Here is a 27342-nt window from a genome sequence, read left to right as displayed (position 1 = left end):
TTTATCGAATCCTGACATCTGACTTGATAAACGTGTATTATGTGTTATGCTGGGGTATTATTCATTCACATTACTATCAACAAAATAAGGTGTTGTTATTTGAGAGATTGATCTCAACTAATTATTACAGTATGATCAGAAGATAAAGTCTAACAATATTTAACTATATTACAAAGTATAGTATCAAAGTTTTTGAAAAAACTTTTTTCTTCTATCCAATAAATTTATATTTACACACTAATAGGTATACAAGGGAAAAACATAAAATAAAGACAACCCAGTCTTATATATGGGTATGTTTGGGGTATCATTTTTAATCGAGGAAAATGAGAATTTTATTAATAATTCAAATTGTTCATCAATACATCAATGAATTCCGGGTTGTTGTCGCAGTCCCGTCAAGTTGCCAACTACGATTAGCTACTGAACAAGTAGCTCTACCTAGGAAGTGTGCTACTTGGTTCGCAAACCGTTTAATAAACTTAACAAACACATTTCTATCTCTTAGTTCAAATAGCAAGTTCTTGCATTCTTTTATAACCCGAACAAAACAAGACTGCAAGATTTTTATGCTTCTTATGGCCATCTGCAAAAGTACGTCTTTGCATTGATGTTCCTTAATCCAATTCAAAGCTTCCCTTACGCCTACAACTTCTGCATACTCTAGAGTCACGTTACCCATGATACATTGAGATTTCGCCTCAATCAACTCTCCTCAATGGTCTCTTGCTACGAATGAATACTTATATGAGTTGGAAGCTTCAAAGATTACAGTGTTAGAATTAATCTTAATCTCATTATCATTTGGTAGAGTCCTGCTCATCTCCATCTTCCTTGGTCGTGGCCAAGGTAATTATCAAATATTTTGTCTTGAGCTTGCTGTCATTGATTAAAAACCACTTTTGTTGATGCCACAACTTCATTCACTTTTATACTCCTTTGATTCCATATCATTTTGTTTCTACATTTCCACAAAGACTAACACAACATAGTCGCCTCATGTCGCATTTAAACATCCCATATGTCAAAATTGTTTGATAGCCATCTGAGGAAAGAGTCTTGGGAGTTGATATCCATAGCTCTCCCCAGAGTATTCCAACATTCTTTGGCAAATGAGCAATCTAGTAAAGTATGAGTGATAGTTTTAGGTTCCAAATTCACATTGGGCATAACACATTTATATTGACATGTTTCATTTGCAGCTGAGACTTTGTTGGTAAACACCCAGTGGCAGCTCGTCATATTATATGTTTAACTATGGCAGACACTCTCAGTGTCCATAGCTTCTTCCAACCTCGACTATCAAACATATTATTTGTTGTCCCCTTCAATTCTTGCAATAAAACATAAGTAGACTTAACAGAATAATGTCCAAGTCATTCCTTACTCCAGTACCAAACATCCTGGCCACTACAAGCTGCAGGAATTTCCAGAATCAGGTTAGCATCTCTCTCTCTCTTTAAACATATCTCGAATCAAATCCATGTCCCAACTATTATTACCCATGTTAAATAGTGAATCGACTGTTGCACCCTCTAGTGCCACATTGCTTATGATTACAAATAAATTTTGTATGTCTGGAAACCACGGGTATTTTAGAACATTTATCGTCTCCCCTGATCTCACTCTACAAGGTACTCCTCTCTTGATGATATTCTAGGCTTCCATTACACTTCTCCATGCAAAACCAGGACTGCCAACCATAGAAGGCATTAAAAAGTTACCCTGAGGATAATATCTAGCCTTGCATACTTCGGCAACGAGACTATCTAGGTGTGTTAATAATCTCCATCCCTGTTTTCCTAGTAATGCGATATTAAAGTCATGTAGATGTCTGAAACCAAGTCCACCGGCTGATTTAGTATTGCACATTCTTTCCCATGACATTCATTGTATACTTTTATCTTTTGCTGAGGATCGCACCAAAATTTACACAATTTATTCCACTTCTTTGCACATTTGAACATGTATCAGAAAAATAGACATTGCGTAATTTAAGATTGTCTGGGTCACTATTTTCAACATGATTTCCTTACCTCCTTTATTCTGTATTTTCACATTCCGACTCTGCGCTGTTTCACGGACTTTCTCCTTCAGCATCACTGATTTGTTTCCATAAAATTGTAATTTGGTAGACATGTATATTGTCTATTCTCATCAGTTTCCTGGAAGTTTAGGATTTCACAGACTTGTTGTTTGCAAGCTTAATCCACATTTCTACTAAAATATGCACTAGACTTCTTCACGTTGATTTTTTGGCCGGATGTCGTCAGCATCTCTACAACTCGGTTGACATCTTCAGTGAATGCTTTACAAAAAATGTAAGAGTCATATGCAAACAACATGTGTTAGATCATATGTACTGCTATTGCTACCTTGATACCTCAAATTTTACCAGAATTTTCATACCTCTTCATAACTACAAAGAAGTCTTCAGTACAAACAAAGAAAATATATGATGAGAGGGGTTCTCCCTACTGAATCCCTCTACCAAGAATGATATCCCTAAACTCTTGTCAAGAATGACATATTTTATAGCGTGCTGAGATAATACATTGCATAAACAGATTAGTCACTTTATCATTAAAATCCATTTTTTAACACTGCCCGTAGATAATTCCATTCCATGCGGTCGTATGGCTTGCTCATATTGAGCTTCAAAGCCATCTTTTATCCTGTAGTTCTCCTTTTCATATAATGCATGATTTCGTGTGCAATCATAATATTATTCGATATCAATCCCTCAGGGATAAATGCACTATATGTCTTAGAGATGATCAAACCAATTACTCCCTCAGTCCCTTCCAATTGTTTACATTTCTGAGGAAGTGTCCGGCGTATTTTAAGGTGTATAAAAAGTATAATTATGCAACTTATTTTACAATTTTCTTTTTCTGAATAAAAGTTGAATGTTTTAATTTTTATTCAGAGAAACAAAATTGTAAAAAAAATTACAGAACTATACTTTATATGCACCTTAAAATGCGTGTGGGACACTGTCTGAAAAATATAAACAATTGAAAGGGACGGAGTGAGTACTTCTTTTAGTCTATTTTCAACAACCTTGGATGCCACCTTATATACCAAACTGCACAGTGATATCGGTCATAGGTCTATAATTATTTTCGGACTTTGTTTCTTTGATACCGGCATTATATTTGTGTTCGTGACTTCACTATCAAACTCTCCCGTTATAAATAAATTATTTACTAACCTCATAATATCGTATCAAACTATAGACCAGTATCTCAAGTAAAACCCCACACTCATGTCATCTGGGCCGGGTGACTTGTCTGGGTGCATATGGAAGAGTGCATTCTTGACTTCCTTTTGGTTAATTAGGCTCAATATATACATATTGTCACTACACTATATATGTCCTGTAGCAACACTTTTTTTGGTGTTACAAGCAAAAATGTTACCTAAACTCACTAAAATTTGATCTAAGGTAACATTTTTATTTGTGTTACAGTAGAGAATACTAGATGTTACCATAGAAATGATAAAATTATTTTTGTAACATAAAAATTAGTGTTAGCATTGATACTATAATTAGTGTTAGCATATAACTAAATATTTTGGCGGAATTTTAGTCGTTGGCCAAATTTTAACCAAAATTTGGGCGGCCCGGAATATAAAATTTGACCCGCTTTTTTTTCCCAACATAAAATAAAATGCACTCACTTAAAATTACTAAACATCGTTGATCACACTCAAACAATAATCTTGGCACTCATCTTCAACATCTCTCGATGGGTTCAAAATTAGGGTTCTCATGTGGTCAGAGCTTGGAGATTAGGGTTTATTAATTAGGGTCCTTAGTCGGGGTCAGAACCTGGAGCTTAGAGCTTGGAGATTAGGGTTTATGTTTGTAGAGATTGGGTTTAAACCCTGAATCTTCAACCATGTCAATTACACTGGAAAATCTCAACACTCCGCCGGCGATTCGCCTCCGTCAAATTCTAACTTCCTTCTCTTCTTCAGCCACGGTAAGTATCTTCTTCACCTTCAATCACACACACACTCCCACTCATAACTCTGTATAATTTATTTTCAATTCCAGGAGTCAATTGAGCCTCGAAACTCGAGCCAATCGACAATCTTGATAAGTGGCATTTCATACCACTTAGAACGTCTTAAAATGGCTTAAATTGGTGTCCTGAAATCAAGTATTTTGTGTATTTGATGCATTTTTCTAGTATTTATGCATTTCAGGGTATTAGTTGCATTTCGGGGGAGGAATCATCAAGAATAAGCCTTGGCATGTGTTCACCATTGCGAGAGGAAAGAAACGGGCAGATTACGGCGAAGAAACGGAGCAAAATCAGATTTTTTCCAGTAGAGGTCTGAGCGCCCGCTCAGCATTGCTGAGCGGCCGCGCAGCAAGCTGAGCGCCCGCTCAGCTATGCTGAGCGGCCGCGCAGGGTCGGGGAAAAAATATATTATTTCAGGACTTCTACTTCTGTTTGGTTTCCACTTCTATGTAATCTGAGTTTTATGGGACTATTATATAAGTAGATTTGAGACGTTTTCACAAGTGTGGATTAAAAAAGATCGTGTTTTTATGCAAGGAGCGAAGGAGATAAGGAAGAAGACCGATTTAGCACACCGCAACGAAGAGGAAGCATATCTTCTTGTGATTCTTATTTCGTTGTAACGTTGGATGCTAGTTTTCTTGCTTTGAACTTATTTACTCTTGTGACGTACTCTGTTTTAATATAATTAGTTTAGTTATTATTTTCTTGTGTTGTTTATCATGATTTCATATGAACCCATGATGACGATAAGTGCTATTATGGGCTAATCGTGATCATGGGGTTGTAACGGATTTATTATGGAATTCTTTAGTTAATTGTTTAATACTTTAGTGTGTGATGATTGTATGATATCTAGTATTGGTTGTGCGTAGTCGTCTTATGTGCGTCGCGAACATATAAGATAGGGTGTTAATCTCTTGTGAAGCGACGGTGGATCTTGAGATTTAGAACTTGCCATGCTAGCATAGGTTCATGTACGTTGTGCATGATTAGTGGGTAACTTTAACAGTTTTATTTGCCCTATGTAATCAAAAGGAATAACTTGTGCTTAAATCATTGTGTTGTCAATTTCTGTAGACATATAGGAACTCAAAATAATTGATGACTATTCAACTTCTATCTTAATTGTGGATGCTTGGTAGAATGGTATTAGTACAATGAAAGTTGGCTTTTATCAGTTTCGTGTTATTCGATTAATATCATCACTGTCACATGCTAAAGGTAATAACAATGGCTATTGAAGGAAGTAATAATGAAGTTGTGATCTCATGAGTGTTTTATTATTGATAATTTGAAGTGTTAGTTAAGTGATTAATTAAGTAGTTAATTGTAGTTAATATTTAATCAACAATTTTAAGTGTTAGTGTCTTAACATTGAGAAGTAATCATACATTGGTGAGTGAGTTTAATTAGACAATAATTTAGTCTGAGTCTCTGTGGAAACGACCTAGAAAGTATTCTATATTACTTGCGAACGCGTATACTTGCGTGAATATTAGCGCGTGTTTTCGCCCTAACAAATCTCCACATCCAAATTAGTCAAATTTCTCAACACTTTATCTGATTCAGTTGATGAAGATCCAGAAATGCACAAATTGAGAACACTACTTTACAAGTACTTTCTTAAATATATACATACATCTCGTCTACTTCAATCGATCAGGTTTTTACTCTGTGAATTCACTGTAGTCTATATATCGCGATTTTGATTTTCGATAATATGTGATTATTTAGGCACAGATTAGTTTGCTGGACATGAATCTACTGCGATTTTCACAAATTTATGATTGAGTTGTTAATTAGATTGTTGAACTGTTAGTTTTTATGTTGGATGTTATGGATGCACTTTCGTTTGAGTTGCCGAAAGCTGTTGCTAGGTTTTCGAGTGGCTCAAAGAGGTGTATAGATGTTTGTGAGAGTATTATCGACAAGTTTATTGCCACTTAGTCCTCGGAAAATGCTCTCCATTCTCTGCGAGGTATTGTTGTTGATCGTATAATTTTGGGAAGTTTTGTTATGTTTTTATGCGAGTGTCTAGTTTTGATATTGATATTTCACATTCATTTTTGTTTTAACCAGGCATTAGATTGTGAAGTCGCAATGTGCAATAGTTATCGGTATTACGCTATTATATTTAGTGGACTCACAAAAGGTATTAGTTGTTTACTAGTTGAATCGACTAATATGATAAGTTTGAGGATTATATTAGAGGTATATATGGAATTAATTATCTACGTAAAACTGCTTGATGTGATTTAGTTAGCATCACTATTGTTAGTTTATTTTTATTATTTCAGCTACTCTTTATTTACTTGTCACATCGATCAATTAATCAGGTTAAATATCTGGTAATATTTCACATATGTCATGCTCTTCTGTTCTTTTCTAAATCAAGTGCTAAAGTGCTTTACATGAAATTATTCTACTTTAGTTAAAAAGAAACACAAGAATATTGTGCAAGCAGTAGTAGGAAGCACTAATAGAGTTGCAATTTCACCTCTGAGTACTCCTTGTTATAACAAGTATCTAACTATAAAGTACAGTGTTGATATAAACCACTGTGAAACTAATGAGAATGTGAATGCAATATATGTTTTTACATATGCTTATTTTATTAATCTTCATCAGGTCGTTCGTCAAACTAATGAAGAACTTCGCACTATAAAGGTTGTTCCAGTAGAAAGATTTGATGTGGGTGCAATTCTCTCTATTGCAAGGAGGTATATATTTGATACCAAACACAATATTTTAGATGATAATTATGCTAATCAAGTCGAAAAGGAGAACCCTAGGGTTGCTTATTTGTGTAAGCTCTTTTTTTTTAATCTCCATTCTTGAATTTATTATATTTTTTTGATTTTATGTTATTTGATGTATATATGTTTGTGCTCGATATCGTGATTTTGTCTTCTTTTTTTGTCTCTGTACATGTTACCTGATAGCCTATAATAATTCTGTCCCAATAACAAAGGCCCATGGCCCAGTTAAAAGAGCCCAGGGAGTACCCAGCATTGACCTTGAGGAGCCCAGGACACGTGACAACATCACCACCGTCCAGGTACCCGGGATCCAGAATGTTCCTACGGTCCGGATCAGATAGTACTCTGACGCATTCAGCTTTGACCTTAAGGAGACTAGGACACGTGGCAACATCACCACCGTCCAGGTACCCGGGATCCAGAATGCTCCTACGGTCCGGATCTGACAGTACTTTGACGCATCCCAGCGTCCAGATGCCCTACAGTCGAAAAGGTCAACCTACGGTTCAGATTAAAAGAGATAAACCCCTAAACCCTAGTAGGAGGCCTATAAAAGGTAGAACATAAGGAAGGTTATAGGTTATAATCTTACATACTCTCTCTCTCTCATATACTTACATGCACACACGTACACCCATAAATATATTCGCATAATCCCCACTTTGCCCTTCTTCTCCTTAAAAACCCTTTCTCATTCTCACGCCGGAGGTGCCGCGGGGACGCCACCCCCCTCCGGTTCTGTTTTGTAGGTTCCCACCCTACAGCTACACCGCACGCCGCCGCCGTCGCCGTCCAAAAGGAGTTTGAGTCCGGGTCCGGCCAGGAGAAGGCCCCGGGGTGATTTGGGATTATCATTGGCGCTAGAAGGAGGGGCGAACCTTCGACCTTGTGGTGTTCATATCCGCAGCTCCTCCACCCCCAGAAGCTTGAAACACCATCTCCCAGTAAGAACGCCACTACCAATCTCTTAGATCTATTTTTACGAATTTTATCACTTTGAATTTGTAGCACCATTAAATAACCATGACTACGAGAAAGAGCAAAGCAGCAGTTTCTGCCTCTTTCCTTCCGCCTCCTCCCCAACCCAGGGATGGAGACATGGAAGATCTGGACGAAGGGCTCCCCATAACCTAGACTCCCTCTCAAAATCTCCAACCCGGAGACCAGAGAATAGTTATTGAAAGAACTTCCCACAAGCACACAGGGGCCCCCACCAACCCATGGGGAAGCATGACCCCGGAACAAATACAGACATCAATGGACTTGTGGAAGGAAAAGTAGGATGCCGAACCTGAGACCCGCCCAGGGGATCAGCGAGAACGGTCCGGCGAACGGTCCGGAGAGTCTCGGGGATCCGTCTTCGACCGGATAGCTAAGAATTTAAAGAAGCCTCCAGAGGATGCCAGAGATGAAATAAAAAGAGCTGCCCTCCGTGAGAGAATCCGGAAAGAAGAAGAGGCTAAAGCCCAGGAATCTATAGAAAGGAGAGTCCGGGAAGAAGAGGCCAAGCTAAAGAGAAAGGCACACCGGATTCATGTTTCTTCAGAATCGGAGCCAGAGAAGGAATCCAAGCAAGAACAAATGGTCCGTGTCCTTCGGGACCTTAAAAGAAAAGTGGAAGGCGACATGGAAGTAGGAGCGGCAGCAACCCCGTTCACAAAGAAGCTGGAATCCACCCCCAGGGAATCAGGGCTGAAGCACTACAATTTTGACTCTTTTGACGGACTGCCCGACCTCGAGGAGCATCTGAACTATTTCGAGCAAATATCTAATATTTATGATTACAGTGACCTGACTAGATGCCGATTCTTCGCATCAACGTTGAAGGGGGGCGCTCAGAAATGGTTCAGCCGCATCCCATCCCGGAGTGTGGACTCCTGGAAAGACTTCCGCGAGATATTTTTGAAAAGATTCAGGGTCAACCGGATGAACGAGCTGCAGATGTGTCATCTAGAAACAATCCAGCAAAGAAGCAAGGAACCCCTCCCGGAATTCATCAAAAGATTCCAGGAAGTAGTCAACCAACTCTCCAACTTAGAAGAAAAGGAGGCAGTAAACATCTTTCAAAGAAACTTGCACCCGATATCTTGTGAAGGCTATGTTAAAGACTTGATTCACAGGGAGCCCCAGAGCCTAGCATCAGCATACGCATTGGCATCAAAGTTCATAAAGGAAAATAATTTCCTCAAATCAATGAAGATGAATAGAAGAATACATGATGATGATGAGTCTTCGGAGCGACGCTCATCGTCCCGAAGAGATAAAAGATACAAGCTCGACAGGTAAGCCAACTACATTCAGCAGTCCCGAGGAACCCCACCCCGGGAAGCATACCCCGAATCAAGAAAGGATGAAAGGAAACCCAAGGCCAAGAAGGAACCCAAGCCGGAACCGGAGTGGACACCCCTCAACAGGCCCCGGGCCGACATTTTGCGCGAAGTGAAGGGCAAGCCGTTTTATTATCCGCCAAAACCCTTGCTGGCGTCTCCCGAAAACAGGGCCCGGGACAAGCATTGTGGCTATCACGGGGATCATGGCCATACCACTGAAAACTGTTTCTCCCTCAAGATGTTCATAGAAGACCAGATCAAGAAAGGAAACATGAACCAGTATCTTCAAAGGGGGTCAAATGACAAAGACAGATCCCCGGGAAGAGGCAAAAATGTGGTGAATGTTATTTTCGAAGGCACAGCCTCTCCACCCCAGAGCCCGAACCCGGAGAATGATGTGATGATGATCCAGAGTCTGGATAACGAGCCGATCTACTTCTCCTACTTTGATTATGAAGGGCTCGATTCGGACCACAATTTGGCACTAGTGGTGACCCTTGACGTCGTAAATAATGAGGTAAAAAGAATTTTAGTTGACAATGGTTCCTCTACTAATATTGTATTCGAGCACACACTTAATAGGATGGAGCTCGGACACCTCCGAATGGACCCCTGTCTTGAAGATCCCTTTTACGGATTTGGGAACACGATGATTCCAATCCGGGGCATCATTTATCTCCCCATCATCTTTGGAACCGCACCCCGGCAAGTCTCTCATATGATGAAGTTCTATGTGATAAGCGCAACCTCCTCATACAACATGATCCTTGGAAGGCCCACTATCACCAAGCTCAGGGCAATCCCCTCAACTATTCACTTAAAACTCAAATTCCCCACCCCGGGAGGCGTTGGAGAATAGAAAGGAGATAGGGAAATGGCAGGGAGATGCTATGGTCAAGCACTTATCATGGCAGAAACGGAACCGGAAAACCGGAAGAAGATAATGTCCCTACCCAAGGGACAAAGCAGAAAGAAGCATCGAGAGCACCTTAGTAAAAGGGCCCGTCTGGATGTGAATATGATTGAAGACTCCGGATATGGCGTAACCAACGCTGATTCCCGGATTCAGAAATTTGTAGAAAGCAAGGAGAAGACGAAGGTAGAACCTGCCCAACAGACAATCGAGGTAGATTTGGAACCCGAGAACCCCACCCGGAAAATCAAGATTGGCAAAGGCCTGGAAACCACATTCCGGAAGGAGCTCATCGATCTACTAAAGGAATGCGCTGACGTATTCGCTTGGGCCCCGGAAGACATGCCGGGGATTGATGAATCCGTAGCCATGCACAGCCTGGACGTAGATCCAAAGTAAAAACCGATCAAGAAAAAATGGAGGAACTTTTCCCCGGAAAGACAACAGGAAATCGACCAAGAGGTCGAAAAGTTGTTAAAAGCAGACATAATTTAGGAAATTAAGTATCCGGATTGGCTGGCAAACGTTGTGCTGGTCAAGAAACCCAATGGAAAATGGCAAATGTGCGTGGATTATACAAGCCTCAATTCGGCGTGTCCTAAAGACTCTTACCCCCTGCCCAACATTGACCAGCTGATAGACGCGACCTCGGGGCATGTAATGCTAAGTTTCATGGACGCCTTCTTAGGATACAACCAGGTCAAGATGAATCCAGCAGATATCACGAAGACGGTATTCATCACACACCAGGCTATCTACTTTTTTGTTATGATGCCATTTGGGTTAATCAACGCCGGGGCAACATACCAGAAAATGATGAATACCATCTTCAAAGATCAGCTGGGCAGGAACATGGAATCTTATGTGGATGATATGATCTCTAAGTCGGTCACAATCCCAGAACACATCCAGGACCTCAAGGAGTGTTTCGACAACTTGAGAAAGTACAACATGAAGCTGAACCCAGAGAAATGCGCGTTTGGGGTTCCTTCCGGGAGGTTTCTTGGTTTTCTGGTCAGTGAAAGAGGAATAAAAGCCAACCCGGAGAAGATCAAAGCTATAATGGAAATGACAGTCCCCCGGACTCAAAAGGACATCCAAAAGCTTGCAGGATGCCTAGCAGCACTTCGGAGATTTATCCCAAAGTTGGCAGAGAAATGTCTGCCCTTCTTCGAGCTGTTAAAAGGAGCCCGAAATAAAAAGTTGATCGACTGGACCCCGGACTGCCAAACAACGTTTGAGGAAGTCAAGCGACATCTGATGAACCCGCCTATTTTATCAAAAGCAAAGCCCGGGGAGCCCCTTTATCTCTACATCGCAGCCGGGGAAAGAGCGGTATCTTCCGCACTCATTCGAGAGGAAAATGGGACACAGACCCCGATGTACTATGTAAGCCAAGTCCTGAAAGACGCTGAAACTCGGTACCCAAACTTGGAAAAATTCGCACTGGCTCTTGTGCACTCGAGCAGGAAGCTAAGGCAATACTTCCAAGGCCGGGAAATCAGGGTAATCACTAATCAACCACTTCGCAAAATCATCTACAAGCCAGACACCTCCGGGCGGTTAGTCAATTGGGTAATCGAGTTGAGCCAGTTCAACATCAAATTTATCCCGAGGACAACCATAAAAGCCCAGGCATTGGCCGAATTCGTCATGGAATGCACCTTCCCGGAAGCCCCAGAGACACCTAAACCCCGATCCGAAGGAGAAAAAGAGTCTAACAACCGGGATTCCTGAACATTACATGTTGATGGTTCGGCAACAGCCGAAAGGTCCAGAGCCGGCCTAATCCTCTCCAGCCGGGCGGATTCACAATCCAGCAGGCCATAACCTTCGCCTTCAAAGCAACAAAAAACCAGGCTGAATATGAAGCTCTACTCTCCGGACTCAGGTTAGCCAAATCCCTTGGAGTTAGGAATTTAACAATTTATAGTGATTCTCAGATTGTGGTAAGGCAAACCAATGGTGAATATGTCGCAAAAGATCCCAAATTGGCCCGGTATCAGGAAATGGTTTGAGCAATCCTGGAAACCATCCCGGACTCAACCATCTTGCAGATAAACAGGGAGGAAAATACGAAAGTGGACGAACTGTCCAAGCTCATCCAGAATACTTCAGATTTAAGCAGCTCGATTTACTTCGAGGAGCTCGGAGCCCCCAGCACCGATCGGCCCGAGGTATTCTGTGTTAGTAGCCCGGAGAACTGGATGACTCCTTACATAGCCTATCTCAAGGATGGCACCCTTTCGGAAGATCAGAACAAAGCCCGGTACCTCAAGTGTAAGGCTGCACGCTTCTTTTTAGAAGACAATCAGCTATACCGGAGAACTTTCTCTTCACCAACTTTAAAATGCGTCGATCTGGATGAAGCGGACTACTGTCTTCGGGAGGTGCACGAGGGGATCTGCGGGGATCACCTAGCCGCTAAAGCTCTAGCCTACAAGGTCATCAGATAAGGCTATTATTGGCCAACAATCCACGCTGATTCAGTCGCATATGTCAAGAAATGCAGCAAGTTCCAGAAGTTCAGCAACGTACCGAAACAAGGTTCAAGCCTCCCCGGGTCCGTTCTCTCCCCGATCCCATTTGCTGTCTGGGAAATTGACATCATGGGCCCATTCCCTCGGGAAAAAGGGGATCTTTGTTATGTTCTGGTAGCAATAGATTATATGACTAAGTGGGCGGAGGCCAAGGCTATGAGAACAATTAACCAGCAAGACTGCATCAAGTTTGTGGACATGATTGTAATGAGGTTCGGGATCACGATGGTTTTAATCTCGGACAACGGGCCACAGTTCGCGGGTTCGGATTTTGAAGCATATCTCAAAGAGCTCGGGATAAGGCACAAAAAAGCATCTGTTGCCCATCCACAAGGGAATGGACAGGTTGAGGTCACAAACAGAACCATACTCCGAGGTCTGCAAAAGAGACTGGAAGACTCTAAAAAGAACTGGCCGGATGAACTCCCGGAGGTTTTATGGTCATACAGAACTACCTCCTGGACGGGAACCGGGGAGACTTAATTCAAGCTTGCCTACGGTACAGAGGCCCGGTTACCGGTAGATTCCGGATCCCCCTCACACAGAGTGACCAACTTTGACGAGGTCTCCAATATAGAAGGCCTCAGAACCAACCTCGAACTCCTGGATGAAGTAAGAGATCGGGCCGTAGAAAAAATGGAAAGCTACAAGGAAAAAACAAAGCTTTACTTTACAAAGAGGGCCAGGATATGAGAATATGTGGTGGGAGATCTAGTGCTCCGGGACACTGAAGCCTCGGACCCAACTAACCAGGGGAAACTGCAGCCGAACCGGGAAGGCCCTTATATAGTCAAGGAAGTGATCCGTCCGGGAACTTACAAGCAAAACTACCTCAGCGGAACCGAGGTCCCCAATACCTGGCACGAAACCCGACTAAGGATATTCTACCAGTAAGGCAAAGGTGCACACTCTGGGAACACCTCTACATTTATACTATGATATTTTGATGTAAGCACTACCCCCATTCACCCCAGAATGTAATTTTTGCTTTCGATATGAATGAAAAACTCTACTTTAAGCGTTCCATAGCTTGAGTGAATTTCATTACGTTGCTCTTTTATTTGCCATCAAATTTAAATAAACACAGCCCATGTGTACTTAAAAAAAAAATTATTCTACCCCTACCCGGGGTCCTATAAAAACTCAGCCTATGAGTATTCAGAAAATTTTTATACGTTAAAAATTTTACCCCATCCAGGGGTCTGCATAAACACAGCCCATGTGTACTTAAAGTTATTATTAACTAATATAAATTAGAAATTTTACCCCACCCCGGGATCCGCAAAAACACAGCCCATGTGTACTTTGAAAATTTCTATCAAATGGAAAATTACCCCTGCCCGGGGTCCTGTAAAAACTCAACCCAAAAGTACTTGTAAAATTTCTACAAGTTAAATATTTTTACCCCACCCCGGGGTCCGCGAAATACAGCCCATGTGTACTCCAAGAATCTCCTAACATATACGAGTCAATAAGAAAGAAAAGAAAGAAAAGCACAGTCATATTGAACTACCCCGGGGAAACACACCCCGGGGGGCAAATCGAGATCATTCAAATTACAAACAAGTTAAAAAAGCCAAAAGGCTCAGTTCGTAATGGCTTAAACTAAAAATAAGGAAATAGAAATTACATGCCAAAAAATGGCAAAGTCTTCAAGCTTCGGCTGCAGGATCGGCGGGAGGAGAAGGAGGCTGCTCCGGGTCACCCTCTTGTACGGGAGGCTACTCAGCAAGTGGCGATCCGGGGAAGGAAGGAACATTGCTAGAGGTTCCGGCACCAGACTCCCTTGCCTGGATGGCTTCTTTCTCCTGCTCTAGCCGAGTCTCCTCCTCAATGTACTTCTCCAAGAAGACATCGATGGTACCCTGAGGCTCTTCAACAAGATACTTAGAAGCAACATTCCAGCAGATCTGGATCTTCTCCAGGGCCTTGTCGGTCAGTTCTTCGAAGTATGCAGGAGTGCCCCGGAACCCTGCTAGAACCTCCTCGGGAGTGGGCCGGGCGGCAAGATCATCCTTCAGCTTCTGATTTTCAGCCCTCATCTCCCGGACAGAAGCCTCAGCCCGATCCTGCCTCTCCTGGATCTCGTCCAAAAGCTTCTTACGAGCAGCAGCCTACCTTACACTTGCCTCCTTCAACTCCTGCATCTCCCGAGAAAGCCGCTCGGATTCAGTCTTGTAGACCTCGACAGCATCAGCCTTCGCCTGAAGGCTCCGGGTTATGCAAACCAGTCCAGCAACCCGGAGTTAGCCTGAAAACATTATAAATTGCAATTAGATAACACGAATACAAGAACACAAGAAGAAGGCAAGTAAGAAAAAGGCTTACAGCAGTAATATCCTCCTGAAGCCCGACCAGGAAGTCGTCGAGAGGCTCCTTTCTGTACTTCTTCCTCTCCGCCGTGCTAGCATAGTTCTCAAACAGCTCCCTCCGGCGAGTCTCCGGGGTGAAACTAGCAAGAAGGGATATCAAAGTTTCCAGAGTATCCGGGGCCAGGTCAACAGCAGCCTCCTTCGAAACTGGGCCCTCGGATACATCATCACCTTTGTCCCCGGAACCCGTGGGAGCACGCTTCCTCTTCCGGGGTGTCGGGACCCTTATCACATCCCCTTCCTACACGTCCTCAACCCGGGGCTCGTTGATCACGATCGTTGTCCTCCCCGGACGAGACGGCGCCACCTTCCGGGCCGCATCATCACCATCACCAACCTTCTTCTTCTCGGAGTCTAAGCTCGTCATCCCTCCAATCCTTCGCAGCTTGGCTGAGAGATCCTTAAGTTGGGCAGACATATTCGGGGGATAAGGAATTAACTTCGGAATACCTGAAAAGGAGACAACAAAATATCAGTCCCGGATACAAACAATCAATAAAAGCTAAAGCAACAAAATTACACTAAGGCAAAAGACTTACATCCGGCAGCATGCATGTTTTCATTGCAAGTAAAATAGTCCCGAGTCCATTGCGTCCCAAGTGCCCCACAGAAGGCATAAACCATCGCGAGAGCTGCTTGCCCGAGCCGCTGGACCGGAAACCTATCTGTTTTAATTTCAAGTTTATGGAGCGGCATGAACTCCAAATCCCCACCCCGGACAAAAATGAACTCCCGGTGCCATCCCTTAAGCGACGTCAACATACTAACCGGGAGAACCATCTTATCAGAAGGAAACCCACAGTCCTCTATCCTAAACTTGAACTCATAAATCGGCCAAGCGGTGGATCTCTTAATTTTGAAAACATGATGGAAAAGTTTGAAGGTGGGGAGGTAATTTTTGGCATGACAGCAAGCTAAAAACCAGCTTATCCATTTCACCGAATTCGGGGCTAGCTGTGTGAAAGGAATCCCGTAAACATCCCGGCATAGGGATTTGGTGAACTGATGTAATTCGAGGCGCATGCCCCGGAGATGCTCTAATGGAATACCGACCCATCCCCCCTCCGGCCTGTGATATACCCTTTCATGCTCCTCAGGCCATCTCCACTGGTATGTATCATCAAGGTTAAAGGCGAGTCTATGGGCGCCATCTACCTCAGCGTCCGTATACTTCTCCTGAACCTCTTTATGAACCACCCCACACTCATACCTGGTCCCCGGGGCGGTGAAAAACTTCCTATTCATGTCATCTTCATCATAAGGCTCCATGCCTCCCAAACCATCCGGGCCCCCATATGCCTCGGATAAATCTCTGTAATAAAAGCCCAGGGGCTTAGGGTTCACTCTGCACTGGACGAAGTATTCATCTACGTCCTCCCATGATCCATCTGGATTCGATAAGGTACCCCCGGGACCTAACACTAGGGTCTGAGCTAAGACTTGTTGGGGGGGTCAACCCGGGGAGACATCTCTGTAGAGCTACTAGAAGAAAAAGATGAAGGGTAGAAGGAGTTGAGCTCGCCTAAACCTCTAGGCCTTTCGGGATATCGACTCCTAAGGGTAGCAGTACGTTTAAAATGGGTACCCGGCATAAACTACGTGTATCTATATAAACGCACCCCGGGGTCAATGCCAAACCCGAACCCAATAACAACAAAAACAAAACAAAAACAGAAGAGTTTAGAAGCAGATCATGTGCAAACCCAAACCCAAAAACAAGATCTGTAACATATAAATACACATACAACCAAAAACATACACCAAGAACACACCCCGGGCCCCTCCAACTTTTTACACTACAAAAAACCCACTTATTCGCATACAAAACTACCAAAATCCATGTTATTTACACAAATTAAACACAAAACCATTGAAGGAGACATGCAAATCCACACGATTACACAGATTCAAGGCCCAAACAATAAGGTAGTCGTGGAACTCGAACAAGAAATACAAAGTAGCGAAGCAAAAACTCGCACAAAAAGATTACATGCATTGCAAAAACACAAGAAAACAAATAAAAGAAGGAAACAAAAGAATCGAGACACTTACAAATGGGCAGGAGAAAGAAATGGGGCTTCAACAGCAAATGCTCTAAAAAATCTCTGTAAATGCTCTCTTGTCTCTCTCTGCAGAAGTATTTGCGTAAAGGAAAATAAAATGGGGGAGAGTGGTATTTATAGAAGGTAAAAGAGGCAGGTGAAAGGTTTTGAAGTAAAAATTAACCCCCGGGACACGTGGCGGAACCCAATTGGTCCCAAAAAGTAACTGCACAACAGTTATTACATGAACTGTCACGTAATCATTACGTGGGCACGTCTTTTCAGGAGGAAAAATGGGGAAAGTAAATAACCGGCACACTCAAAAGATACAGTTAAAACGTATGTATCTTTGACCCCGGCTGGAATCCCAACAGTCGTTTGACACCCCGGATTCGCAGCAGCAACTTTTCAGAGTCCGGTCAAATCAAATGTCAGGAGTGTACTTGTCCACCGAACCGTGCCCAAAATTCAAATTCAAAATGACTAGCCAAGTCAACCCCGGAGTCACATCCCCATTTGACCCCGGGGTTAGGGGGCAGCAAATCAAACAACCCCCAGAATTTTTCTAAGTATTTCAAGGAATCCCACCTTAAACTCAAGTCAAATGACTAGCCAAGTCAACCCCGGAGTCTCATCCCCATTTGACCCCGGGGTTAGGGGGCAGTAAATCAAACAACCCCCAGAATTTTTCAAAGGCGTCGCGGCACAATGGTAATTATTCTACTCCCCCATCCGGATAAACCCGCATAAGGGAGTGGGGGGCAAATGATAGCCTATAATAATTCTGGTCCAATAACAAAGGCCCATGGCCCAATTATAAGAGCCCAGGGAGTACCCAGCATTGACCTTGAGGAGCCCAGGACACGTGGCAACATCACCACCGTCCAGGTACCCGGGATCCAAAACGTTCTGTAATAACCCCAATTTTTGGGAAATTTTTGAAACCTTTATGAATAGTGTTTTTGCTGAATGAGAAAACTTTTCATGCCACACTATGTAGGGGTTCTGATATGGATATTCTGAGATTTTATGAGTACTCTATATGGTATATGAGTGTATGCAAAGATCGTCAGAATCCAATTCCGAACACTTTGATTTTTCCCGGAAATCCAATAAATATGGAAAGAATTGAGTATAAGGTAACAGGATGTAAAGGATTTAAATTAAAGGATTGTAATAGAGGATCATAAAAAAAGGAATATAATGTATTAAGAAAGGTTAAGGGAACCTAAGTAATAAGATCCCGGGTATGATCATTCAAACGATAAACGAAAACGAAAGTTAAGCGAACCATATAACAGATCAGCGGTCATTAGGCAAACAATTAGGAAGTTAATCAAAGGGATTAGAGAGGATGATGTCACCCAACCAATGGGAAGAGGACAAGGAGGGAAAGATGACATCACATCATGACATAGGCATGACATGGGAAGGAAGGAGATGTGGTGGCTTTTTAACCACACAAAATCAAGGGCAAATAGGTAATTAACTAAAACAAACACAAAATCAAACCAACCAAGCCAAGCAAGCCAAGCAAATCACTTTTATCAAAATCAAAAAGGAACCAAGGCATTGTTCTTCTTAGCTCTCGGCTTTTTACTATTGCAAAGGGAGAAAAATTCAAAATCAAAGATCCAAGCTTCCTAAATTGGTGAGTTAATTCCCTAATCATCCTTATGCATAGTTAGGGCTATATCATGAGTTTAAGCCATCAATTCCTTCTCAATCTTCTTCATTTAATCAATGAAGAAGACAATGAATAGTGTTTTCAAGTTTTTAACTTGAAATTTTTCTTGATTTCCTTGAAGATCCAAGCATTCCTAAGACTTCTCAAAGCTTCTTAAGGCTTCCTAGCTCCTCCCACCACTTCAAGGAAGGTATATCATCTCCAAACCCTAGATTCCTATGTATTATAAGATGATTTTGATTAGTAGGGTGATATTGTAGCTTAATGTTTGTGATTTAGAGTTTGGGATTGAAATGGTATTGAAATGGAATGGTAAATGTTGTTGTTTTGGTTAAAAGATTGTAGTATAGATAAATTCAAGCTTAGGCATAAGTATGAATGTTAAAATTGAATTGGTTGGGGCTGATATGAGGTGATAAGGATGGATGTTGGTTGTATGTTTGATTTGAGGTTGAATTGGGTTGGTTTTGAATGGTTTTAAATTGGGAAATCGCGTAAACATAGCCGTCGTAATGTCCGATTTTCTTTAGCCCGTTTTTGTGCATAACATTAGGACCCGAGAACCCCCTGCTAGATTATGACCATTGCCATGTTTAGATATCTCATGTTACGAGCTTCGTTTTGATATGTAGTTCGTTCGATTCCGATGCACGGTTTAGGAGAAACGACCGTTTCAAGTAACGGCGTTTCGCGAACGAAACTTTTCCCCTCGCCTTACTTTGAAACATAGGTTAAAGATCAAAAAGGGTTAATTAATGTATGAAACATTTATGGTAAGTGTGTTAGGCAGTTGGTAAGACACTCGCGAAGGAATCGCCTTAAAACTCGTAAAGGTTAAATTATAAAAAATGGTGGAGCCGAGGGTACTCGAGTGACTTAAGAGAATCAGTAAGCACAAAACGAGCGTTAGAGTCTGAGTTGGTTAGAGTATAGATTTACAAGTGACTTTGGTTTAATTCCAACTTACTTGTTGCTTATAGGTTACCAGACTCGTCCCGAGCCATTCGTAACCCCCAGTCGCTCAGGCAAGTTTTCTACCCGTTATACTATTGTTGTGATGTATATATGTATTTGCATTATCTTGCGATAGATGCATGTTGGTTAATTAGAAAATGTTGCAATATATTGAAGCATGCTGCTATGATATATATATATATATGCCTGTTTCGTATTCTTGTTATATATATCTGTTGATTCAGTTGATAATACCTATGCTAGAGGATAGCGGTAACTTGTATATACCCTTAGTATAGGGACCCAAAAGGTGGAAATATTTTCTAAAACCGGGAGTCGAGGATCCCGAGTAGATTTTGTATATATATATATAAATATATATATATACTTATATATATATATGGTTATAGTTTTCCAAACTATTAATCGAATAAGGTTTATTCGATAACTTTTATTTTATTAATTGAATCATATTTCGAATATTCATTCGAGGGCTTATGACTCAGTTTGTTTTATCATTTGAATATTACTTGAATATTCTTTTGAGGACTTATGACTCCTTTTATTGTATTAATGGAATATTATTTGAATATTCATTTGAGGATGTATGACTCCTTTATTTTTATTTAATGAATATTATTTATAATATTCATTTGAGGTATTATGACTCCACTTATTACTGAATAATACTCTTTATTTTATAAAAGAATAATGTTCGATAATCAAACTTATTTTTGATTATTCAAATAAAGATATTACTTTCGTATAAGTATATCTTTGATTATTTGCTATTCAGTTCAAGTATAAGTTTTCCAACTTCTACCTCAATTATTCTTTATGGGAATATTATTTAAATAATAATATTCAGATATTTCTTTCATATCGGGACTGATTTATTTTAATAAATCAGTATTACTCCAAACATTCTTAAAAATGTTTTCGAGTCATCAAAATGAATTTAAAAAGGGTAGAGCGGATCCCAAAACTTGTTTTCAAATTCAAGATCTTCCATTTTAAGGGGACTTGAATACTCGCTCAAAAATCTAGGGGATTCGGCTCTATGGTGTATTTTATATTCGCAACAAGGTTGCAGTTTTGGTAAATGAATTGATTACTTACCCAACATTCGGGAAGTAAGTCCATCTATTGAGTCGGCATAAGCAACATGGGCTCAGTGGGCGTCCATGATAGTGTAAGTGGCTCAGTGGGAGTCCATCAAATGCATAAGTGGCTGAGTGGCAGTCCAGCATAAGGTCCTATTGTGGCCAGGGTGATGACCAGTGGGGAATTCGTCCATCTACTAGTAGAAAAGGTTACTTATGGGTATCTTTGCCTGATCAGCAAGATATCTGGTTTATGCCAAAATTCTTTTCCTTTCCAAAATTCATTGGATGTTTCAAACTCTGTTCATACTTCACATGACAGAGGTTTTCAGGAAATGTATAAAGGAAGATGTATATGTGGATATATATATATATATATCAGAACTTAATGAAGTATATCATAACTTCATTTCCTTTAATAATATTTTAAAGATTTAATCTATTCAAATCTTGTCTTGTAGTCTCATCTATGTGATGAACTGTTGAAAGCTCATTATACTTTGAACAATGGTAGTTCAAGTAGCTTTATAAATGATATAAGTGTAGTGAAGTATTTGGTAACTTCATCTTTTAAACTTATAGCTAGTTAATAATTGTCTTATGAATGACAAAGATTTTCAGAAAAGCGTTGAGACAAGGTTAGATATATGAGATCACCTTGCAACGATATTTTTTTATACAGTTATACACTGGAACTCTGTGTGTATTATGTATGGAAGAGTACTTCCCATATTTTGAAAAGTATATATGTATATATACTGAATATTTTGCGACTTCATCGCATTAAGATATCAAACTTGGTTCATTTCTTTTGACCAAGACTTTCATGAGTACTATGAGAAGGCTCATATTGTTAATCATTATACATATTATTTTGGTGGGCTTGCTGCTCACCCTTGCTTTCTTCTTTCATCACACAACAACAGATAGAAAAGATGAACAGGACTAAGCTCCCAATTCGCAGGCGGATAGGAAACATTCCGCAGTTTCCTGTAGGCGTGGATGTTGCTGTAGCTGAGGTAGGAACTACCAATAGGCTAGGTTTTCAACTTATGATGTACCAGACTTATGTATAATTATGAATTGTAATAATGGCAAAGAAATGTAAATTTATTCAGAAACCTTTTTAGGGTGTATTGACATATAATTGTGGAATAAAACGACTTATGTTATTTTTTTGAGTATTCATCTCTGAGACTATAACTTGTGATGTGTGTGTGTACATTGTGGGGTCACAGTAAAGAGTAGTTGATTGTTTAATAAGATTGGGTGTTGTTAAGGGAAGTGGAACTCGTGTCAACCCGGATCCCCGACCCCGGATTTGGGGGTGTTACAGGTTCCTACGGTCCGGATCAGATAGTACTCTGACGCATTCAGCTTTGACTTTAAGGAGACTAGGACACGTGGCAACATCACCACCGTTCAGGTACCCGGGATCCAGAATGCTCCTACGGTCCGCATCTGACAGTACTCTGACGCATCCCAGCGTCCAGATGCCCTATAGTCCAAAAGGCCATCCTACGGTTCAGATTAAAAGAGATAAACCCCTAAACCCTAGTAGGAGGCCTATAAAAGGTAGAACAGAAGGAAGGTTACAGGTTACAATCTTACATACTCTCTCTCTCTCATATACTTACTTGCACACACGTACACCCAATAAATATATTCGCATAATCCCCAATTTGCCCTTCTTCTCCTTAAAAACCCTTTCTCATTCTCACGCCGGTGGTGCCGCGGGGACGCCACCCCCCTCCGGTTCTGTTTTGTAGGTTCCCACCCTACAGCTACACCGCACGCCGTCGCCGTCGCCGTCCAAAAGGAGTTTGAGTCCGGGTACGGCCAGGAGAAGCACTACAATAACTACAAATTTTGGTAACAGAATTTTCCGTCAGTAATGCTGAAATTTCGTTGCTAATTTCAGTTCATGACGGATTTGCCAACGGAAATGGAGAGTTGGCAATATCCTCGTCGCTAAATGCTAACAACGGATTACATTCCGTTGAGAAAATTTAACTACGGATTAATAACAACATACTAACAAAGATTATACCAAATTCACCAACAAAATCTTGACAACTTACCAACAAAAATTTCCGATTGCAAATTTTTAACGGATTTTCTAACAAACTATTTTGTCATAACTTTGTTACTACATGTAGTTGCAATTCCGTTGCAAAATCTTATAATGCTAAATAAAAATTATATATATATATATATTAAATTTGTTTGGTAGTATCACCAACCAAACAAAATTCTCTAACAATAAATAATTAATTTTAAAATGTTTTATTCCTATAATTTTAATATAATAAAAAAATTAAACATGTCTCAACTTAACATAAATTTCTAATACATTTTTTTAACGGGGAAAGAAGTTCTTTAAAGATAAAAAAGAATACAAAATGTCTTGGGAATACATCGATTAGGATATAATACTAACATGAATATAAATAACAGAATAGAAAATAAAAGACTAGACATGATAGAGTAGCATGACTCAATTAATACCACAATGCACTCAAGACCCATAACTTGCAATAACCATAGAAAGGAACAGTTTATGCCAAGTTAAAAAGTCGGGCTGATTTAACCATGTCTACAATTCGGTTCTCCAATATTGTTAGCCGCTCTTTGTGTTCCTCTTGGATGGCTTTCAATTGTTCTTGTTGTTGTTCTTGTATAGCTTTCAAATGATATGCTTGTCTCTCCTGCATAACTTTCATTTGGTCTTCCATATCATGTAGCTTAGCTTGCATCATTTGACAATCAGCATCATGAAATTGGGAGGTCTCGGAGACTCCATTGTTATAACTTTTTCCTAACCCATAAAAGATATTTTGAGATGAACCAATGCCATATACCCTGTACTTCTTGTTCCCCCCCCCCCCCAACCGCATCAAAATATACCCCAACTTCGTCAACTATCTGAGATTATGTGGAGCCATCAACTTTCTGAGAATTTTGCTTCAAAAGATCTTCAATAGCTTCCTGTTTTGCAAAATATTATCACATATAGATATATATATATATATATATATATATTTACAACACTTATTTAAAAATATGTCTAATAAAAAATTTAAACACAAATACACTAATTCATATTTATACAATGCTCCACAAGACAAGCTGCGGAAAATGGAGATAAAGCAATATAAGTCCATGATCCTTTTTACTACTGGCCATAGTAATATTTTTTTCCTATTCTGCAAAAATACTGGTTATGCTCGGAGTCACCTGGGGAAGTTGTCCTAATCTTATGGATATCTATGTTAGTAAGAAGATATAAAGTTAAATTCTATTTAGAGAGTTAGATTTGATAATAAATTATTACCACCAAAACACTGAAAAAAGCATCAAGTCATATGACTAAAAGGCCAAACAATGATTTTCAAGTATTTGATGAGATACATGTAATTAGAGGTCTATTTGAAATAATTAAATATTTTCAGTGTTCTAATCACTTCAATAACTTACTAAAGTAGCAATATATTGCAGCTGCAAAGATATACAAAATAACAATTAAACTAGAAGTGACTCTAGGTGGGATATTTGAAAAGTTGTACTTGTACAATGTTCCTTCTACCCGTTATTAAAATAACAAAACATAATCTGGTACAATCACTCATTAATTTAATTTCAAGACCAAATAACTATATTTTAATTAATAGTAATTTATTACAAAAAACAATTATGAAAAAAATACATGATTTAAAATCTGGTACAATCACATTCGATCATCACAATCAGTTTCATAATCATCGATATCATCTACTTGTGGTGCTTTATCATCTACAGAACCGTGTGACATTTCTTCTTCTGAAGATACTTCATCATCATCTAAATCCATACATTCACATTCTTCATCATTTAAATGTGTTGGAATATCATCCGTATTAATCATATTTAAATGTTCAGGTATATCATCTTGAAACGCATCTTGATGTGATCCCGACAGTTGAGTCACTTCAACTAGTGGACGAGCCTTGACTTTACATACGACTAACCAATCTCTCTTGTCTCGTTTAAGACTTGGATAGCCACAAAAATAAACTTGCATAGCCTGCATTGCTAAAATGAATGGTTCGTATATCTTCAATTATTTTCTTTGATTCACCTCTACTATACCATACCTCCCATGGGTTCTAGTTCTGCTGGATGTTGGATCAAACCAATCACACTTAAACAAGACAGTTTTTTTTATCGGAAGACGTGGATATTCAATGATCAGTATTTCTTCAATTATTCTGAAATAATCATTAGACGTCTCGCTATAATTTGATCCTTTGATGCACACTCCACTGTTAAATGTTGATCTATTGGCCCCGTATTTATGTGTATGAAACTTGTACCCGTTTACATAGTAGATTGGTACCGATTTAACTGACCGAAGAGGTCCAAAAGCAAGATCTCGAATAAATTCATTATGAACCAATGATGTATCCAAAGCCTGAAATGAAAGTGATTACTTATTAATATTATATAAAATAATATATCATGGTTCAAATATTAAATATAACTTACATATTTTTTAAACCACAAAGCAAAATCACTTTCCAAACCCTTATCAATATGAGCACTGCTAATATCTGGATTATCTTCTCGAAGCTGATCTATGAAGATCCTGTTCACACAAACAAAAATAATTAAAGTAAAAAATTATATATATATATATATATATAATTTTATTAAAAGGATAACTTACTGAATGTATGGGGCAACCTCAGAACAGTTAAAAAAAATATAATTATTGGCTGTCTTGTATTCCTGATCATTAAGATATCGGGTTTTTACACTACCTTGTGCTCTTCCAGGATGGGAAAATATTGAAATATTTCCAGGAAGGGTTTCTGCACTTTCACTAGAGTCATTTTGGGGTACTTTCCTATATCTCGTCTGAACATGTTGTTCAAAGTAAAATGAACAAAAAGCTGAAGCCTCTTCCACCAGAAAAGCATTGCAGATAGTTCCCTCCACTCGAGCTTTATTTTTTACATTATTTTTCAAGTGGCACAAAAACCTTTCAAAATGATACATCCACCGATACTGCACAGGTCCTGCTATACGTGCTTCGTATGGTAAATGTACTAAAAGATGTTCCACTGAGTCAAACAAAGCTGGGGGAAATATACGCTCCAACTTGCAAAGTATAACAGGAATCTGTTCTTCAAGTCTCTGCATATCACTAACTTTCAAAGACGCCGAAGTGATATCTCTGAAAAAAGACTTAACTCTGTCACGGCTTCCCAAACATTATTTGGAAGAAATTCACGAAAAGTAATTGGAAGAAGTCGTTGCATAAACACGTGACAATCATGACTTTTCATTCCAAATAATTTATATTTTCTCATGTCGATGCAACGTCCCATATTTGACACATATCCATCTGGAAATTTCAAATCTTTCAACCATTGACACACTAGTTCTTTACCCTTCTTATCCAAACTGTAAGAAGCCTTTGGATATTTTTGTGTCAATTCATCAAATGCTAACTCTGGGCTTCGACAAATCACAGCAATATCAGCTCTTGCCTTAGCGTTATCTTTGGTTTTGCCTTCAATCGCCATTATAGTGTTGAAAATATTTTCAAAGACATTTTTTTTGATGTGCATGATGTCGAGATTATGTCTAATGGATAACGTCCTCCAATATGGAAAATCCTAGAAGATACTTCATTTCTTCCATCCACAGTTGTAAGTTTTGATGACTTTAGCATTGTGCTCATCCCTTCCCAACTCAGTAACTTTCATCAATCCAAGAGACTCAATTTCCTGCAATATATTTTCACCTGTCCGAACTAGAGGGGCATGTGCATCTACGGTCTTTCCCTTTGTAAACCAATTTTTATTTTTTCGGAACGGATGATCAGAAGGTAGAAACTTTCGATGATTATCAAACCATGTTGGTTTCCCACCATACGAAAGATTATAAGAATCATGATCTTCGGCACAATGAGGACAAGCTAAATGACCAGCAGTTTTCCATCCTGATAATATTGAATAAGCAGGAAAATCACTAATAGTCCACATTAAAGCAGCTCGCATTTGAAAATTTTCTTTCAAAGATACATCCCATGTCTGAACTCCAGCATCCCACAACATTTTTAATTCAGCAATCAGAGGTTGGAGGAAAACATCTATCTTTTGCTTTGGGTTTTTTGGTCCAGGAACAAGTACAGACAAAAACATGTATGGTTCTTTTGAACACATCCATGGGGGCAAATTATACGGAGTCACTATAATTGGCCAAGAAGAATATTGTCGACCAGTTTGACCGAACGGTTGAAACCCATCAGCAGAAAGTCCGAGTCTAACATTTCTTGTCTCTGAGAAAAATGAGGGATGTGCTCTGTTAGATTGTTTCCACTCTTCAGAGTCTGAACAATGACGCATTACATTATCTTCTTAATGATGCTCAGCATGCCATCTCATATTAGATGTCGTTGTTGGTGAAGCATATAACCTTTGCAATCTTGGTGCCAACGGAAAATATATCATTTTTTTCACAGCTATTTTTGTTTTCTCTTTAGTAGACTTGTTGACTCTAACTTTGTATCTCAACTGTGAGCAAAATTTACGCAGCTTCATGTCAGCATCTTCACCCCA

The 27342-nt window shown here is 39.9% G+C and overlaps 1 long non-coding RNA gene and 1 pseudogene across 1 annotated transcript; one reads left to right on the top strand and one right to left on the bottom strand.

The window, feature by feature from the left end:
* The first annotated feature begins 317 nt into the window (after positions 1-317).
* LOC141711515 (uncharacterized) lies at positions 318-4772 on the top strand. Its single transcript, XR_012571378.1, has 3 exons — positions 318-849; positions 1203-1439; positions 1635-4772. It is a non-coding gene; the product is annotated as an uncharacterized LOC141711515 (long non-coding RNA).
* Positions 4773-24464: 19692 nt separating this feature from the next.
* On the bottom strand, positions 24465-27129 carry LOC141713792 (uncharacterized; annotated as a pseudogene).
* Between the last annotated feature and the right edge of the window lie 213 nt (positions 27130-27342).

This window comes from Apium graveolens, chromosome 3 (genome assembly GCF_009905375.1).
Source record: "Apium graveolens cultivar Ventura chromosome 3, ASM990537v1, whole genome shotgun sequence".
In the NCBI taxonomy this organism is placed as follows: Eukaryota; Viridiplantae; Streptophyta; class Magnoliopsida; order Apiales; family Apiaceae; genus Apium; species Apium graveolens.
The sequence above is the reverse complement of the archived record's forward strand: the minus strand, read 5'-3'. Positions and strand labels throughout refer to the sequence as shown.